Source organism: Leptinotarsa decemlineata, unplaced genomic scaffold, assembly GCF_025532065.1.
Source record: "Leptinotarsa decemlineata unplaced genomic scaffold, Ldec_3_MD MMD2_tig00026314_RagTag_RagTag, whole genome shotgun sequence".
Classification (NCBI taxonomy): domain Eukaryota; kingdom Metazoa; phylum Arthropoda; class Insecta; order Coleoptera; family Chrysomelidae; genus Leptinotarsa; species Leptinotarsa decemlineata.
Window position 1 is genome coordinate 2,765,282 of NW_027412684.1, and position 15,845 is coordinate 2,781,126.

A 15,845-nucleotide genomic window follows, 5' to 3' on the forward strand; every position below is an offset into this window, starting at 1 on the left:
ACAAAATGACTCGGATTTGTAACTAATCTAGTTTTCAGGAAATGCTGGAATGTGAGCTGATGAAGTTCGGTTAGACAACTTCGTTCTGTGTTACCATGATCTTATGATGACAATGACAACATTTTTCTTGCTGTTTGTTTGGGCAATATGTTGGGGAACTGACTAGGAATCTTCAGAAAGTATATTTTGAAAGAATAAATGTCAACAATAAAACCAATTTTGAATATGATGAAAAATAATAAAAAATATCATTTATTTATACAAATCTGACTCGAATTGAAGGGGTTATATTTTCAGGAGTGATTAATTTTTTGGGAAAGAAAGTTTTTGGCTTTCTACTACTCCATCTTGATACAAAAAAAGGGGATGAGGGAATCTTCCAAAGAAAGGAAGGAAGCAATCAATTTGAAAATAAGTAACTCTATATATGGATGTGTAGATCATGCAAAGAAGTAACTTTCAGACACAAACTGAAAGAATGTCCTCCTGAAACAGCTACTTTCATATAAACATTGAATTACACGAAAGAAAAAAAATTCGTTCGATACAAATACTTCTATATGAACACTGAATCATACAGAAGATACTTTTCTCTACTCAGTTTGTATTTCAAACATTCGTTGTGGAATGAAAAATAAAAATCATATATCATTCACATGAGTTCTACTTCCAATGAATGGTAATAAATTGCACTTACATGGAACACTGTCACCCTCGCTGGTATACACCGATGTTTCGCCTTAAGACACTCGCCCCAAGGCTCTTCAGTACCAAATTGGATAACATTATAGAAAATATACACAATTCTTTCATGAATTACGATTTTTAATGTCATTACAATGTCATCGATGACATAAGCAAGCTTATTCTGTGAGTCGGGCAAGTGTCTTGTGGCGAAACATCGGTGTATACCAGTGAGGGTGACAGTGTTCCATGTAAGTGCAATTTATAACAATTCATTGAAAGTAGAACTCATATGAATGATATCTGATTTTTATATTTCATTCCACAACGAATGTTTGAAATACAAACTGAGTAGAGAAAAGTATCTTCTGTATAATTCAGTGTTCATATAGAAGTATTTCTTTCGAAAGAATTTTTTTTTCTTTCGTGTATTTCAATGTTTATATGAAAGTAGCTGTTTCAGGAGGACATTCTTTCAGTTTGTGTCTGGAAGTTACTTCTTTGCATGATCTACACATCCATGTATAGAGTTACTTATTTTCAAATCAATTACTTCCTTCCTTTCTTTGGAAGATTCCCTCATCCCCTTTTTTTGTATCAAGATGGAGTAGTAGAAAGCCAAAAACTTTCTTTCCCAAAAAATTTAACTCATTTTGCCAAGTTTTGAACACAAAATCAGAATGAAGGAATAATTCATGACAATTCTGGACAATGTACAAAACCGTTTCGGAATATGACATTGAATGTGAATTAAATTGTATATATTGACGATGAAAAATTATCTAATGAAGACTTCATACACAAACTAGTTTGAAGAGTGTTGGAGATAACAGATATTTGTTTGTGAGGTCTGTAGGTTTTCATCCTGACGTTTCGTCTACGACTGCGTTATATATTCTTTAAGGTGATAAGGCAACAGACGAAGTGTTCTGGTTGTCCTCAAAGCAGATTCCACTATCGGTTGAATCAGATGATCTGATACCAGAGCAATTAGGTGCAGGTACCTTCACTAAGGGCATGTTTTAGTACTGCTGATTTGTAAGTATGTCCCAGGTGGCAAGATCTCTTGTGTTCAGAGAGCTGAGTACTCATATTTCTCTTCGTGGTACCTATGTAGAGCTATTAACAACTACAAGGGATATACCAAACCTCAGTTGTTGCTTGAGGTACTCCGGAGTCCTCAGCTGACTCTCATACTCTCTCTGATGGTTTTCGTTGACCTGAATAACGATTTTACGTTGTATCTCTCTTGAATAATTTCGATCCCGTTTTTCACATACAAAGTGTATGAGTAGAAAGCCACAAACTTTACCAAAGAGAAGTGCCTTATTTCAGAACTACAAACTCTGCTCTTGAGGATGACAGGTTTTCATGTCAGTGAAATTCTATATCGTATGTTAGTTCATAGATTCTTTTCTTTTTTTTTCTTTTTCTCCTGCTTCCTTTAGGAACATTTAATATTTCTGTTCGACCTTTTAGGGGTTAAATGGAAGAACAACTCGTTAGATGAACTTATTCAGAAATCATACTGTCTGAAGCAATACAGACGTTTATTATTATTATTATCATTATTATATAACTCTTTATTATACTATATGGTGTAGTTTTACAATGAATGACATCTGATTCCATTCCATAACAAATATTTGGAGTAATTACTTAAAAGTATGTGTTTCGAAAGAACTATTTCTTTCGTGTAATTCAATATTTATATGAAAGTAGTTGCTTCGAGAAGATTTTTTCTTTCAGTTTGTATCTAAAATTAACTTTTATGCATGTTCTACATATCTTTGTGAATTATTTTTTGTAATATAGAGATGGAGAAGTGAATGCCCACAAGCTCTTTTCCCAAAAACTAATCTCCCCATAAAAATACTCATGTTAATTCAAATATGGACCATGTTTGGATGGCAGAGACTCGGATTTTTGGCATAAGTTACCCGAAGATTATTACATTCAACTTGCTTCTCCTATAAACTCTTGAAATACGAAAAACTCTCGCATCTAGATAAATAAATTTTGGAACTCATGTTCAAAATACAAATATTCGACGAAAGAAAATCATCAACGTATGTCGCCACAGAACACTTTTTCATATATTATACGGCAATTCTCTTGAAAACAATTTGTATATTAGAGTTCCAAAATCAACTTCAACTCTAAAAAATCTAATTTCTCTAGTTTTCCCGTAGGCATTTATCAGAATATACGCAATATGTACGTTGGGAGAGAAGAATGTTTCGAAATAATTATATCCTTATATGCATATTACGATTGCGCACGGCTAGTGTAAACCTCGAAGAATGGGTCAATTGAGGCTAAGCCTATGGCGAGAAGCGCTTACTGCGCAACCTCTGCTGCAGGCAACCAGTGATGCAATTGAACCCAGGTTTGTGTTTAATAACCTTACAAAATACAAATAAAACAGAACACAAAGTCAGATGCTACAAATGCAATACGCATATATACAGACGGCCCAAAAACCAAAGAAGGCTCAGGATGTGGAGTATACTCCAGATCACTAAGCCTTAGGATTACGTGGGGAATGGGAAAGAATACCAGTGTGGTCCAAACAGAACTGGCTGGTATCTCAATCGCCACAAAAAAAAATAACCAGGAAAGGAATTTCTGACAAAAACATAACAATCTGCAGTGACAGCAGACAAGCCCTATTAGCCTTGAATAGACAACTTGTAACCTTATGGCTAGTACTAGAGTGCCACCAAGATTTAGCCAAAGCCTCGGTAGATAATAACATTATCCTGAGGTGGGTTAAAGGGCACGACAGAAGTAAAGGTAATCGCATTGTCGACTCTTCAGCCAAGGAAGCGGCTGGACTAAGAATTTTAGGACCCAGTGGCATCTACGGCCTGATGACTTCGAAAATTGTGGAACTAGCCGAATGTTACACCCATGTTCAATCCCTAAAGAGATAGGATGGAATCAAAGGATGCAATCTTGCCAGGAACACCCTATGCGACCCTGGGAAGCTGGCGCCGAATAAATATCTGGCGATGACCAGGAAAAATCTACGCCTAAGAGTAGAATTTCTGACTGGCCACTGTCAACTAAGGAAACACCTCCTTAATATGGGGCTAGTGGACACACCTCTATGCAGGATGTGTGAACAGGAAGATGAGACTGTCAGGCATGTCCTATGCGAGTGCCCGGAGTTATCGTCAATAAGAGAGTGTTTTTTCGGCGAGTCTTAGCCTATTCCTGCCGACATAAAAGAGATGTCTCCAAGTGACCTGTCCACCTTCCTGGAAAGGACAGGATGGATGATGACCTAGGAGGACAACTTCTCGGGAGGATGTACAACGGGTCACATGTGGTCACATGTGGCACACTCCTCGATACAGTCTTCAGATTTATTTTAATATGTATTTTACATAATATTTATAAGTGTACTACTATTCTGGAAGTAATTGTGGATCATTATTATTAATATTATTCAACCTCCTCACGAATCACCACCAATCTATCACTGACAGTTTCCACTCGAGTTTCATATGTACCCATCCAACAACAAAAAATGTGAACAAAAACTGACGGGTGGCAAAAACCCATAAAGGCGCTGCCCGCCACTGCCCGTTTCTTATATTAAAATTATTGTATAGTATGCACGCCGAAAGACTGTGGTTTGGCTCGAGTACACCACATTAATCATTGCGGGACATTCAAAAAAAGTGATAGTGTATGGGAGAGAAAGAATTGGTTACAGACTTTAACAGTTAGTAGGCGCTGGAGACTCGTGTGCGAGAGGTCTGTGTTACTCTCTTGTAGCCGAACAACCGATCGTCAAAAGTGGATTGGGTTTTAATAGCTAGCGTTACGTGATATTACTTCTTGGGTGTTGGAGTGACCGGGAGTGCAAAGTTTGGATTTTGACTTGCTATATCGGATAGTGTTCTTTTTGTAGCAGGTGGAAAGGATTTACCACTATAGCGTGGAAGTGTCAGGTGTTGAAGATAACTCGAACTTTTTCAGTAAGTTTTTGCTATTGAATTTATTTCTACAATTGACAGCGTTAACTTGGCTGATGCTTAAACGCCAAATAACGTTTCTAACTTCGGAATTGTGTAAAACAAATCAGTTTGTATTTTGAAAATACGGCGAATTTATCTTCGATATCTGTTTTATTATTTATTTTTTGTAGATAAGTAGGTACTTTTCCAATTTCAGTTTCATAATAACATTGCGAGATATTGGTGAGACGTAAATGTGGTGGAATTGGAACTTTTAGGTAGATAAATGTTCGTTTTCCGGCTGGCGCTAGTTTTTGATTTTTTTTTAATTAGATTCGCATATTTTGTGATTGTTTTGGTCCGCTGATCACGTATCTATCAGAAGTTAAAATTTGGCGACCCGCTCTACTTTTGGAGATACGACCACCCAAAAATCGAAAAATCAACTATTTCAAGAACTCAGTTTCAGCAATAAAAATGATGAAATGACAGCTTCTTTACACGATCCCATGCTGCGGACTCAATCTTCTGTCACAAAACATACATAAGAACTTACAAAACATTTAACTCCGAGTTTAATTCACTCAAATTTGTATCTTTTTCATTCAACTGCATTCTGTTATAACTACACATGTTTATGAAACCAAATGACACTATTACAAGGGACTATTACGTTGGTTCTGATGACAGTTTAACAAAATTTAACTAGAAATGAAAGTGATGTCAAATTTATATGGCTATCGAAAATATTTGATATAAATGTGTGTCTTGTAGGGTGAAGCTAAGTAAAATGTCTGAAAATTGGCTATTTGATTTTCATTTCTTGACTTAGTTTTTTCGTGGTTTAGCCAACTCTAGTGAAACGGTGATATCGTATTGAACATGAAATGGCGAATATGAATGCGTAGTATGTGATAGCAAAAAGTATGGCATCAATTCAGAAATGTCTATTACCAGAAGTGAATTCATCGATTTTCTAACAGTTTCCACTTTTAAAATATGTTTAAGAGACAATATCTCCAAAAGTAGACCGGAATGCCTTGATTTGAATTCAGATTAGTAATAAGAAGTCTAACTAAACATGTTTTTAAAACTATCGCCAGCCAGAAAAACGATTATTTACTAATTTATATACAGGGTTGCTGGTACATGGACGTATTTCTTTATGAAAGTATTATTATCATAGCTAATTGGTCCCTAAAATTGCAGTTATTTTGACAACGCAATGAACGTTCAAACATTGTGAAGGGACAGAACAGAAATTGTGCAGATCTCGAGAGGTATATTATAATTGAATATCGAAATAAATAAAAAATGACTGAGAGAAATGATAGAAATCATAGAACAACATTATTATTATACGGAAATACTGACGTATTCCAAAAACACTTTATTGTGAGATTTTCACTAAATTGTTTTACAAAAACGCAACACGTGTTTCGCCATACAATGGCTTCATCTGGCGTGTCTTTCAACTAATTCTACACATTCAATACTAAATATATATATAGTTTATGGAGTACCTGAAATCAAAGTACCTGTAAACGAAGTACCTGAATTTTAAGTAGCTGATATTTTACCTGAGTTTCTAACGAATTAAATTACCTGCACTTATGTTCCATTTTCACATTTGAAAAAATACTGAAACAGAATACCGAAGGACTGGATTTGCACTAATGAAAAACTGTAAAAAAAATCAACTAAAACCTTACAAAGATCAAAATTTTAACAAATATGTGTTGATCATGTACTACAATAGTTTTCAAATAAACGAAAGAAACATTTCTTTCGAAACAAATACTTTCATAAGAAAATTTTGTTTTTAAAGAAGCTTTTGCACATAATTTACACATATTTGTTTACTAGTTTGTTTTGAACTTAATTGCTTTCTTCTTTCTTCAGGAGCTTCCCATATTTTTAAATTCTTTTGGAATTTTCTCAATTGTAGGGAAATGACGAAAGTTCAAGATTTATTAATGAAACTGAAACTGTTAAATATGTTCAAATATGATAACTTTGAAACGTTTTTTTAATATTAATTATCAACATTTATTGTAGGTAGTTGTCCTAGAAAAATAAACCGCGAGCTTAATAAACGAAATTTCTACTTGTTATTTTCTTTCGAAATGGATGAAACTCAGTCATTTTGTTGATATATTTATAAAAATAACTACTGAATAAATTGAAATATTCTCTTTGCTTTCGACGTAGATGCATGGAGGTTTACTACTGGGTATATTGTTCTACTAAATTTTCCAAAATGCCCATAATTTAATTTAAAAAAATAAAAAATGAGGATGTGAATGTTGATGAGTTGATTCAACAAACTATGTTATAATAATAATTCGTAATAGCCTTGTGAAAAATATGTAGAAAGTTGAGATAATTTTCCACATAAAAGTAATTGGATCATATCCGAGATCGTACATGCACAATATAATTGTCATAATTAATTGATAAAGTGTATTAATAACGATTGGATTCGTTTCCATTGCGAATTAGGTCGAGTAATAAACACTACCAACTATTTATTTATTGTTATTCGAGTTGTTGATATTTCCATGTATTCGTTTTCGATATGTATTGTTATACCGTGTGACAATTTGACAATTTTCAGCCTATAACGAATGATAACATCGAAATGCACTAAAATATATTGATTTTGTATTGATTTTGATTTCAATGTGTAACAATTCTGCTCATATTTTGAAACTTTCATCCGGAGGGAAGTTTACTCTTGAATTTGATATCGGGATTGGATGTCAGTTCAAAGTTATTTTTCATTTTATATAAGTACTCACTATGTTTGAAAACATTTTTTTACAAACAAAACGTATTCAACACAATTAGTCAATTATTGTTTTAAAGGAATAGCATGCCTATCGGTAACTCATGAATCTATTTTCTATATAATAATATAAGTTTTTAAGAGTTTGGTAGCGTGAGGTTGCTATGCCTATCTGAATGTTTCGGTAAGAAAAAATCCGATACTCGCTGAACGGACAGGGAATGGATAGCCATTTTCAACGAGATATTACTCGACTATTATTATTATTTCATGAAACAGAGAAAAACATCCTCTCTCAGAAGATTGAAAGTTTTGTAATGGTTTTTCAATCAATGTGTTGTAGAGCTTTTGGCAAAAATTTTTTTTTGAGAAATGTTTCTCACCCAATAATAATAACGAAAAAAAATCTTGATTACGAAAAAAAATTCTATTTCTTTGTGACCAAGCCAGTAAAGATATACATAACTGGGGTTTAATGTATCAGACTATGCCTAACCGTTATTGATTAGTTCGAAACAATGCTTTGTCGATGACGCGAGAGTTAATAGATTCTTAATTGTTGAAATGAAGTGAAATATTCCATTAGTGTTTGATTGTAGTTATGAGATTGGGTTCAGACAACGGTGTTATATAGCATAGCTAGGGCTCTTATTAGTATTTAAGTAACAAAGTGAAACATAATATCCTAATGATAGCAGATTAGTATTTGAAGCTCCTAATGGACTCATTTGAGGCGGTCTTTATAGAGTACTTTCAGAAAAATTTCAAAAATATTTCAGGAATATATTCGAATAGGTCGATTTTCACCAAATCTTGAATTATTTCCCTGAGGTTACGAATATTTTGAAAATGTTATAAAAATACTAGCTTTCCCGACAAAGGGTTTAGTCACATTAATTATTTCTATCAGAACAATAACACTTACAAATAATATAAATCCATAGTGTGTACAAAATTTTCGTTAGTCCATGTTCAGCTAACACAAATAAACTGGATGGTTTGCCCACTCGAGAGCATGCCACGTACATTTGTCCATGTGGAAAACATGGTGTGCTCTAATCCAAGCCGCAAACGGACATTGTTTGGCCTTGGGACTGCAAATGCCAATCTAATTGGAAATTGCACATGTTTAAAATGAATTGGCATATCTGTAGGTATAATAGGAATTCGTGGTATTATTAAATTTTCATCTCGGAACTGGTTTCGACAACGTCTCTTATAATTTATTTAATGACTAATCGCGTACCGTTGCAGAGACGTTGTGGTTTCAACTTAGGGAACGATCCAATCTTCAGTTGTAAATTATGCGGTGGAATGCCTGGCAAATCCAATGAGTTCAAAACCTCTGCTGGAGTATTTTTCTGTAGTGCTTGTATTTTGTCCTGTAAAAACATTTACTCCATAGTTGAAACAAGTCTAACCATTCGAAATTTGTGACTCCAGTTTCATATTTCATGAAGTGGGACATTCTAACCTACGTATTTGTTATAGTGAATACATTTTTCCGTCGATTACTTGTAATCAACAAAATTACTTTATATAAATCATGAAATAATTGTTCTCCATTCGCTCTGCGAATTCCGTTCAAATTAAAGAATTAACAAATTCCTATAGCGAAAAGAAAATTCTTTATCACCTAGAAAAATGGATAGAAAGGTAACAGGGTGACAGAACAAGGTTAGTCAATAATTCATATCAAGGGTATGTGAAATTCCTAAAAAATCACAGCTACACATGTGAAGGAGACTTGCTATGGAATAGTTTACTTATTTACATAGAAGGGGTTATATTTTAAGGAGTGCCTGATTTTTTGGAAAGAAAGTTTTTGGCTTTCTACTGCTCCATTTTGATACATACAAAAAGTGGGAATCTTTCAAAGAAAGGAAGGAAGTAATCAATTTTAAAATAAGTAACTCCATACATGGATGCGTAGCTCATGCAAAGAAGTAACTTTCAGACACAAACTGGAAGAAAAGGATCTCCTAAAACAGCTACTTCGAAACAAATACTGAATTATACAGAAGCCAAAATTCTCTACTCAGTTTGTATTCCAAACATTCATTATGAAATGAAATCAGGTATAATTCACAGGAGTTCTACAATAAATGAATGGTAAAAAATTGCACTTACATGGAACACTGTCATCCTCACTGGTAGACATCGATGTTTCGCCGTAAGACACTTGCCCCAAGGCTCTTCAGTACCAAATTGGATAACTTTATACGAAAAAACACACAATTCATTAATGAATTACGGTTTTTAATGTAACGGAATAAGTTTGATCTATTTATGTCATCGATGACATAGAAATGACATTAATTCACATATTTGATTAAATTCCAGCCAAGAGGAATTTTGTTTGAATAGAAAAGGTTATATTTTTAGGAGTGACTAATTTTTGGAAAAGAAAGTTTTTGGCTTTCTACTACTTCTTCTTGATACAAAAAAAATATAGGAATCTTCCAATGAAAGGAAGGAAGTAATCAATTTTAAAATAAGTAACTCTATACATGGATGTGTAGATCATGCAAAGAAGTAACTTTCAGACACAAACTGGAAGAAAAAGCCCTAATGAAACAGCTACTTCTATATAAACATTAAATTATACGAAAGAAAAAAAATCATTCGAAACCAATACTTTTATGTGAACACTGAATTATACAAAAGACACTATTTTCTACTCAGTTTGTATTCCAAACATTCGTTATGGAATAAAATTGATTACTTCCTTTCTTTCTTTGGAAGATTCCCACATGTTTTTGTATCAAGACGGAGTCGTAGAAAATTTACTTATCGAACGAAACTTTAAATTAATTTTACTGATCTTCCTATGATCATTCTAGAATTAATCATAAAGTCGTTTTTCGATTATAATCGAAAGGAAAATTTTCACAGCTTTCACACCATCATATGTGAGTCATTTCAGTTTATTGATTTGTGGTATTATTTTTTTAGAATCATAAACACATACTGGTTAATTTTGGTATTTGTGCTTTCAATTTCACAAACAATCTTTGTTTCATAAACGATCATAGTTCATTCAAAACATAATGATCATGGATCATTTATGATATAATATGGGAAAAAGCTTTTGAATTTCGCTTTTCCATATTTATATGAAAAAAATGTGTACTTTCATGAAATTTGCACAACACATTTTCTACTGGATTTCAGTTGGATTTCCGGATTTCATGTTGAATTTCTGTATTCCCTATTGTATTTTAAGATTTCAGCTTCGGTTTCAAAACTTTCTTTGATATCCCTGGATTCCACTCATGTATTATAACTGGATTTATGAGTTTTATGTAGGCATTCAGTAATAATTTTAGTCATGAATAAAAGTCCAAAAATAAAATTACTTTGTAGTTCTGACTAATTATAATTACAGTTAACTAGTTTAGTGATCCAGGTGAAGGAAGGTGGCATGGGTAACAGGATCAATTCATTCTTAAAAAAACAGTTGTTTTCTTGCCAACGTTTCGAATTTAATTGACTTCTTCTTCAGGGCTCTGTAATAATGAATTTTCATAAACATACCACTTACAAAACTCATACGATTATTATCGTTTCAATTTTACAAGAAATAATGAGTTCTCAATTAAATTACTCACCGAAAAGTAATTTCTTGGTGTAAATATTACTATTTTGATAACCATTGGACATATTAGATACATTGTAACAAAAAAATTTTCCAAACATCAACACAGAACGACATGAAACAAACGAATGGCTTCATTAGTGAATCTGATACGGTGGTGTCTGTTTTTAATCAATGACAGAAAGAAAAAGAATGAACAAAATGATAAATTATTAAGGCCATCGACATCTTTCCTAGTGTTAACACTATCGCATTTGATGATATATATCAATTCGCTCAAGAGTCTTTTGGATAAATATGGTTGAACATCTAGAATAGTTGGATACTCAAAATCAATCATCTACCTATTCTTCAGTGGAATTAGATACAGTTCTCTACATTATCAACTTTTTGACCAGATATGTTAAAATCCGAGAGGTCTTTTACTTTTCCGGAATTTTTGAAATAAATTTTCAAATAAGGCATTTCAACTGAATATATTGGAATTCATTGAAAAAGTTTACAAAAGATTTCTAATCGAAGTATCAAAATATTTCTCACGAATTGATTCTGTATGTCGATGAAAAAAAATGAAAAATTTTGCACAATTTTTCAATTTTTGAGAAGTGCCGAATAGAAAAAGATCAAATTGAAAATTTGTGAAAATAATTTTTTATTACACTTCCTGACAAAAAGACAAAAAATTGCGCACATTTATTGTAATGGATCATTTGAGCTTTTACAGAGAATATGAAGAGGGTGGACCATCAGGCTGGTTCATATATTTTTTAATACACTGATGGTAAGGCTTCCTATCGATAAATTTGGAAGAATGCTAAAAAAAATTGCAAAGTTTTCAAACCCACCAAACTCACAAACATTTTTTGGCCATTGTTTCCGCAGAAGTTCTCCTACATTTTTAGTGGACTCTGTAGCAGATATAAACCACGTTAAAAAGGCATGGGGGTTGGAGATCATCAACAATTGCAGAAGGTTATTGTGAAGATTCTATAGCTGCGAAAACAAATGTTAGTGAAAGACTTTTCTCGCATTTGTCTGCTTGTCGAGCATTGCTTCTGAATTTGGTTGTTCTTTTTATAAGTAACTGCCCGAGTATTTGCCTTCAATTATATTATCCTCAAGTTATTAAAGCTTCAAATCCTTTTCGTGAACATATGTTGATATTAAAACTAAAAACTGTTCTCGAAATCATTGGTAGGTTTCTTTCGATTGTTCGAAACAGCGCATCGTTTACAACAAGAACGCCCTTCAGCATTCGGACTCAAATAATGTTGGGTTGGAATTCATGACTGGAAAATAATAAATAGCCCGAAGGGTTTCACTTGCTGTCTTTCGATGAAACTAATTTAACTGTGGCGTGCGACTGGTGATTACGTGGTGATTATGTCGAAATATAACGATGGAGTCGGGATGATATATGTATACGAGGCACTGCAATAATATGCATTAAACGTTCGGTAGGAAGTATTTTCTTCGGGCATTGAAAGTAACAATGTTGCTAAGTTTCCAATATACCTAAAGTATGAAAACATTCAAAAACTGTTTAATCCGATAATTCAATTTTTTCTGCTATCGTTGGTATATATTGAAAATAAACCCTCAGGGAAACACCAAGTAATATAATTTTCAACAGTGGTTCTATGTCACATTTATATTATTGAGAAGAAATATACCGTACATAATTTTTAAATCTCTTGCTATTATTCATACTACATTTTAGGGTTGGCCTGATTCAAATAATAAAATTCACATTGCGATTCAAATCAAGTGCTTTTTTCATTTTTATCATTATTGTACATAAACAACTACAAACTTAACCATTTTTTTGAATCTACTAGGAAACTAATGAACTATAAACTAAAGAACGAAACTGATATAAAAAAACATTTATATTCAAAAGTTGAATGAAAATGAAATAAAAATGTCAATTTTCTGTTATATTTTTGTTGCCTTATTTATATAAAAATATTATTATCCAGCTTTTTTACATACTTCAGTATACGACCATGTAGAAAATAAATTGCAGGCGTACTGTCACCAAGATTGCCACAACAAAGTTCAAAACTGTAATTCTAGAGAGAATTTGCCCAAAGAGCTATAAATTATTTGAAACTAGTTGAAAGCATTATTAATGCAACGATATTAGAATGATAACACCAAATCAGCATGGATTCATGTCCAAAAGATTCAGCGTAACAAACCTGGCGAGTATAACAAAATATATTTCTTGTAATCTTGTTTCAACTGAACAAGTTGCTGTCATCTATACTGATTTCTCGAATCACATGCCCTCATTCGCTTTTCGCAGATGACTTGAAGATTTATTCAGTAACTAAGAATATATTTCGAAAATTCCATAAATAATACGGCTCCAAAAACCTACTTGTGGATTTCTCAAACTACCAAGGGATCCTAAACTATTTGTCAGAATTTTCAAATTCAAAACTATGCAGCTCTCCCCTTTTGAATTTATGAATTTTGACAAATAGTTTAGGTTCCATTGGTAGTTGGAAAAATCCACAAGTAGGATTTTGGATAATTAGTTGGTGATTTTGTTATGTTTTAAAAGTTAAGTAGTTTTTGTTTTTTATTGGCATTGATAATTCAGGTAACATGTGTTATGTTATTTCAGATACCTATTGCATGTATCAAAAGCACATTGACTATATAATTATATATTTGAGGAATTGTTTGTCGAAATGCATCATTTTACTTGAAAATGATTCAACAAATCGAAACCGGTAGTAACGAATTAAAAACTTAGTAGAAATCAGAAGTCAGAAACGGACATGTAGTTGAAAATTTCAAAGAACACGTCAATTTTATTCCTAGGGGGACTAGTTCTGATATGAAAATCATCACCCGCTACGGTTAGCAACTACCCCCTTATTTTTTTCAATGGCATGGGTGTGGCATCGTTTGAAAGTACTTTTGTCCTTCTATTACCTCTGTAATTTTTTTCGAAATTGGTTCATTCGTCATAGAGAAATTGAATATTAAACGTTTTACTTAAAAAAAATAAAAAAATTCGCTGTCGTTCATTTTAATAAGGAAGTGAACAACAAATAATATCAATAAAAACAAAATCAACGGATACATTGTTCAAAATGACCTCCACCTAGTTCCATACAATAAAATGGTCTTCTAGATTTGTAGGCTTAATGTACACTTTCGACTTCAGGTGTCCCCACAGTAAGAAGTCCATCGGTGTAAATCAGATGAAGGTGCAGGTAAAAAACTGCAATTGTTATTAACAAAATAAGATTTAAAAAATGGTATTTAGTTTTTCGTTAATAACTCGTTAATAACTCAAAAAATTTTATAAAAATGTATTAAAGTGTTAATTTTGATTTTTTTATAACTATTGCAAAATGAAATATCTAAAAATTAATATTACATTTTTTTTCCAATTGATATTTAGCTATATCTGTTTTCACATTGAACAATGGCAGTTATTAATCTAGGATATGAATTTTTTACGTAATTTGTTTATTAAATTGTTTTAAACAAATAAAGAAATTCAATATTTTTGAAAAATATTTTTTTGCTATTTTGCTGTCTGGAGATAATGATGATTAAAAAAAATTTTTCCTTAATTTTAATTTTTAATTGTTTAAAATCGATTTTTTTATATTTCGATTGCTTAAATAATTAGTTAAAAAATAATTTTGCTTTTGAAAATCATAATTTACACTTTTAAATAGGTTGGCAAAAAATTTTTTTTGTTTATAATTTAATTGTTTATTAGTTTAACAATTTGTTGTAAACAAATATTGACCAACGTTCTGTTACCGTATCGTATGATATTAGAAAGTATTATAATAAATGAAGAAAACAATTTATGATACTTTTTTATACATAGCTGTTTTCATAATTTTTTCTGCTTCAGAAAAAAAATATAACGTTGTTCAATATTTGTTTATGACAAATTGTTAAACTAATAAACAATCAAATAATTCAAAATTGTAAATTATGATTAATAAATGAAACAATCGAAATATAAAAAAATCGATTTTAAACAATTGAAAATTAAAATTAGGAAAATTTTTTTTTCAAATCATAATTATCTCTAGACAACAAAATAGCAAAAAAAATTTTTGAAAAATATTGAATTTCTCTATTTGTTCAAAACAATTAAATAAACAAATCACGTAAAAAATTCATATCATATGTTAATCACTGCCATTGTTTAATGTGAAAACAGACATAGCTGAATATCAATTGGAAAAAAAATTTTTTTCAACAATTTTTAGTTATTTCATTTTGCAATAGTTATAAAAAATCATAATTAACAAATTGATGAATTTTTATGAACTTTCATCGTAGGATCGTATGAAGTATATATATCAAAAGGGCTCCACGAATTTTAAAATTTATAGGCCAATTATTTATACATCTTATCCCATTATTTATGCCAACGGAGATTGGGAAAAAATTTGTTGGTTAACAATTGAATAACTTTTTGAAAAATGGTGATAAAACTTTTTTCTACGGAACTCGATTCATTCAAGTGTTAAGAAGATACTAGAATTTATTCAAATTTTTAAAATGACATTTTATGAAAAAAAAATTTCTTTTGATAATATTTTTTTAGTTATTAACGAAAAACTAAATACCATTTTTTTCAAATCTTATTTTGTTAATAACAATTGCAATTTTTTACCTGCACCAAAATCCTTCAAAAACATTTGTCTAGAGGTGATTCCGAATCGAATGAACTATCGCTCATATTTTTAGGACCTTTATCTCTATTTTTCATGTTTTTGAACTTGTTGATTAGACTAATTGTTATTATCAAATATATGAG

The 15,845-nt window shown here is 31.7% G+C and overlaps 1 protein-coding gene across 2 annotated transcripts in view; it reads left to right on the forward strand.

The window, feature by feature from the left end:
* Window positions 1-4,298: 4,298 nt before the first annotated feature.
* Window positions 4,299-15,845, forward strand: part of Prosap (SH3 and multiple ankyrin repeat domains prosap) — a 271,691-nt gene continuing 260,144 nt past the window's right edge. For both annotated transcript variants that reach the window (XM_074181512.1, XM_074181511.1), the window contains exon 1: window positions 4,299-4,673. The gene's annotated coding sequence lies outside the window, so the exon portion shown is untranslated. The remainder of the gene's footprint in view (window positions 4,674-15,845) is intronic.